This window comes from Cavia porcellus, unplaced genomic scaffold (assembly GCF_034190915.1).
Source record: "Cavia porcellus strain 051 isolate PalLab524CR breed Dunkin Hartley unplaced genomic scaffold, mCavPor4.1 scaffold_13, whole genome shotgun sequence".
Lineage (NCBI taxonomy): Eukaryota > Metazoa > Chordata > Mammalia > Rodentia > Caviidae > Cavia > Cavia porcellus.
In genome coordinates, this window is record NW_026947496.1 from 51,604,164 (window position 1) to 51,608,922 (window position 4,759).

At 37.8% G+C, this 4,759-nt stretch overlaps 1 non-coding gene across 1 annotated transcript; it reads left to right on the plus strand.

The window, feature by feature from the left end:
- Positions 1–346: 346 nt before the first annotated feature.
- LOC111757894 (U1 spliceosomal RNA) lies at positions 347–509 on the plus strand. Its single transcript, XR_002792148.1, has one exon. It is a non-coding gene; the product is annotated as a U1 spliceosomal RNA (small nuclear RNA).
- Positions 510–4,759: the final 4,250 nt, after the last annotated feature.

A 4,759-nucleotide genomic window follows, 5' to 3' on the forward strand; every position in this document is an offset into this window, starting at 1 on the left:
AGCCACAGTGAATTTCTTTGTCAAAGAATTGCCCAGTGTGTGGCACAAACTTCCACACTTTCATTCATTTAGTAAGTATTTACAGCATAACTACTCTGAGTCAGGTACTATTTTAAGATATAACAATAAGGAAAAATCATAAGACCATCTTCTGTTGTTGGCATTTATAGTTTGGCTACACAGAGAGAGAGAGACAGAGAGAGAGAAAGAGAAAGAAAGAAAGAAAGAAAGAAAGAAAGAAAGAAAGAAAGAAAGAAAGAAAGAAAGAAAGATCAAAATCAATTGTTAGACTGGAAAAAGAATAAAGAAAAAATAAAACAATGAATGGAAATAAGAAGTGTAAAGGATTCTTATCTGACAGCGGAGACACCATTATCACAAAGGTGATTCCCCAGGGTTAGGCTTGTCCATTGTGCTCCGGATGGGCTGACCCCTACTATTTCCCCAAATGTGGGAAACTCAACAACATAATTTATGGTAGTAGGGGACTGCATTCTTGCTTTCCCCCTTTAAAAGTAAATAAATAAAAATAAAGTGTTAAAGAGTGAGATGGACATTGCAATGTATATATGAAGGTCATGGAAAGTCTAAAAGAGAAAAACATCTGAGTGAGCTCATAAAGATATGGGGAAGTGAGCTGCACAGACATCCAGGGGAAGAACCATACGGGCAGAGTGATTGGACAGTTCAAAGGACCCGAGGCAAAGTTATGCTGGTAAATTTGAGAAACAGGAGAACTGTGAAGATTGGGAAGAATGAGTGAGCTGTAAGGCAAAAGTAAGTGAATGAGGTTAGGATTTGAGCTCAGAGTCAGACCATGTAAAGCTTTGAAAAGCACCAAAAGGATTTTGAATTTATCTCTCAGTGAGAAGGGAGCCATTGAAAAGTTGTGAGCAATGGAATGATACTATCTGTCTCGAATTTTAAGGAACTCATTCCTTTACTCCTGGGTCATATAACACTTACTGAGCACATACTTAGCACCATGATTGACACTAAGTGTGAGGGACACAAAATTGAACCAAAATTGGCCCTTTCTGTAATTCACAATGTCTGCAATGACTATTTATACAATTTGCTATGAAAATGAGTCTTATTTAAGTTCATCCATGTACAAACTCCATGGGTAGTGACTGAGGCTAACTTTATTCCCCTGCTGATTGAAAGCACTGTTCCTATATTTTGCCTTCTGTGTGCTTGGTGACAAAACCTGTTTTTCACAATTTCATCCATTACCTCCCCTAATCTGAGTAATAACTCCTTTCTTATAGTTGAACTAAGGATAGTATATATTCAGCTAAAAATATCCCATAGCAAGACATATTTCACTAGATTTCCAAAAGTTATTTATTTATTTACTTTGCTGTAAAGAAAAATGTAAATTACCCAAAGGAGTCATCACCATTTGCAACTATAAGTTGCTTTATAAAGGAAGGAACACTAAAATCACCCCTCTCTCCACAGCCCTCTTCAAATTGCCAGCTATATTCTTGTATGTGAGTTCTGAGGCACAATGAATACTCCAGAGTCAATCTGGGGGTAAATTATCTGGTACAATAATTCAAAATCAGCTTCCCTAGTAATTTTCATAACACAGTCACATCTTAACTGTTGCCATGTCAGTAGTTTACACAGTGCTGTTGCCAGAAAAGAATCAGTCAGTTTTTCACCCTTTGTGAAGCAGCAAGCTTTCACTATATAACATGCCACTACAAAGTCACCCTAGGACACAGTAATCAATGGGACTGTGCTCAAATTCTTACCTCTTGCTCAAATTTGGCAGATCAGCTTTGTGCTCTGCTTCAGGGTATAGGCTGAGTTTTAGCAGTCACTACAGACTCAGACTGAAGAACCATATTCTTCTCATTGTAGAGGTCAGAAACTCATAGAATACAGTGAGGTAAATAGTGGGCACCAAAATGACTTGTCTATTTCTAACTCCCAAAACCTGTAAAGGTGACTTTATTTGGATAAAAGACCTGCTATGGATTGAATATCTGTATTTCCCAAAATTCAGATGTAGCTCCCAATATAATGGTACTTGAAGGTAGAGTCATTGAGATACAGTTTGGTTTAAATGAGAGTGAAGTTCCAATGATGATATTAGTGTCCCAGTAAAAGGACAGATCAGAACCTTTTCTTTGTCCACCATGTGAGTGACCGAAGAAGGTGGCCATCTATGAATTAAGAAAAGGGCCTTCATCAGACTTAGAATCTGCTAGAATCTTGATCTTGGACCTCTTGAGCTCTGGAACTATGCAAAATAAATGTGTGAGTACCCAGTGTATAGTATTTTATTATAAAAGCCCAAGTTGACTAAGACAAAGCTTTTGCAGATGAAATTATTTTTAGGATATAAAAATGAGATAGTCAATCCAGATGGGCCATAAATCCAGTGACCAAGGGTCCTAATAAAACACAAAAGACTGAGGGAGTAGAGTTGTCACTCTTTTCATCTTGCTTTTTTTCACCTATATCTTTTCTAAGAGAAAACTGTGTGCTGTGTGTTCTGAGTGACATCACATTTTCATCTAATCACAGTGGGGTTGGAATGATCTTGGTGAAATACTTGAAGTGGATATATTCTGTTGATGGTTTTCCCCATGAACAGTCTCCTAATAGATTATTTTGAGTGTACAATTATCTCCATCCTTTTTTGTCACAAAAAAATGTTCCTTTGATCTCCAGCACATGTTACAGCAATATGCAAATGATTCTCAGAGAAAATGATGTTGACAATATGTCCTTAACAACTTACATAAAACTATGAGTAATTTTCATAATTCTAACTTTTGACTTTTTTCTCTCCATAAGTAAAATAATGCCTGATGCTTAAAGTTAAATTTAAAAAAAAAAAAAAAACAGAAGAGAAGGTGGCATGAGGGAGAAGGCCACATGAATAAGAAAACAGAAATTGATGTTGAGCAACCCCACGCCAAGGGATATCAGAGCCACAGGAAGGTGGAAGAGAAAAGGAGTGACTCACTCTTTGAGAACTTGAGGGAATACAGTCTGTTGGCACTTTGATTTTAGATTCCTGACCTACAGAAAAATTAGAAAGTTTCTGTGCTTGGAAAGAAAGATCAAGCCTATATAATTTATGATAGCAAGCACAGAAAACTAACACACCGATAAATGAGTAGAAATGTAAAAACAGTTACCAAAAACATGGAGTTTCCATTCCCCATGAGTGAAAACAAATCACTAAACCATCGCCAGTCTTCCCCTGTGAAGGTTAGGGGGCGCGGGGAGCAAGTGATTCTCTCTTGAGTAATAATCTACCATTGATTATTTTGCCTCACTGCATTTTTAAAGTAGATCTTTTTTCAAATCCAAGATTCCAGGATACAAGTCATAACCCAGGGTTTCCTAGACAGAGCAAAATGTGTGCCAATATAAAAAAAAAAAAATGACTATGCACCTGGGCATAGTGCTACAGCTCTGTAGTACAGAAAGACAGGAAAATCACAAATCTAAACCCACCCTAGGCATGGGAATGTAGCTCAGAGTGAAGGCCCTGGGGCTCATTCCTCAGTAGAAAAAAAAATAAATAAACCTATGAATTAATGACAGAAAATACAGGCCTTCTGAGCCGGGTTCCCAGGGAGGAAATTACAAGGATCTATAAGGCATAGTTAGCCTCCCATCACTGCATAAGTCTCCAACACTTAAGATACAGAAGATACTTCATAAAATTTGTCTCAGTTGCTACCTGAAGGGTAAACCCTATAGCCTAAAGGTCTTTAAACTTGTTAAGTTGGTGAGCTGGAAACAGATACACAGGAAGACTTATATTTTAATAGCTTTCTTTTCCATCCATCCTTTTAAAAGTGGAGCTTGTACCACCTGTCTCAGAATTCCTCAGCATACCTGTTTTTAAAAAAGCAGATTTATGAGTCTCACTACTCACATGCTGATTCAGAATCTCTGGACATTTTAACACACAGCACAGAGAATTTTGACACACACCAAAATTCAAGCTCCCCTGTTGCTTCTCAGATTTTTTATAGTAACTTGTTCCTATTCCCAACACCTACTGTGCGGAGAGGGTGGCTCATTGTTCTAAGCCTTCATGTTGGAAATCCTTTTGAACTCTAGTATTTTCTCGCTGAGGTTTGCAAACATTTGTCTCTTTAATCTGCAATGTATTTGCTCCAATGAAGACAAGTATTTTTCCTACTCTCTGAGTTAAATTGAGAAACATCTTTGTTGAGTCACTGGATTTCTGCATCAATTTTCATATCCTTCTTTAAGGTCCACCTAGATGTTCACCTAAATGCCAGACTCTGGTGGCAAACAGGGGAGGACAGTAGCAGAATTCACTGGGCTTTCATTTCCAAAAAAAACTAGATATTCTTATGCCAAAAAAAAAAAAAAAAAAAAAATTGGCATTTAATTTAAAGGGACTCACAAATCCTGAAAAGACTTTTGTGGGCCCCAGGTAAGAAGCCCCAGCAGAAGCTTTATAGCAGTATGGACAGATGATGCATTTCTATAATGAAAACAATAAAGTGACAACAACCATTACCAAGCACTCACCACATGCTGGGCACTGAGCTAACTGTTTTACTTGCCTTATTTCATATCACCCTTACACTTCCCTGGGGACTGGATAGTGTTCTTATCTCTATTTTGCAGTTGAGAAACAGGCCTTTGAGAGATTATATAGGAAACCCAGTTCAATAATCTCAGGCCTCATTCTCCCCGCACACACACTGATTTTGCTCAGATGTCCCAGAATTCCCCTCGCTAAGGACCA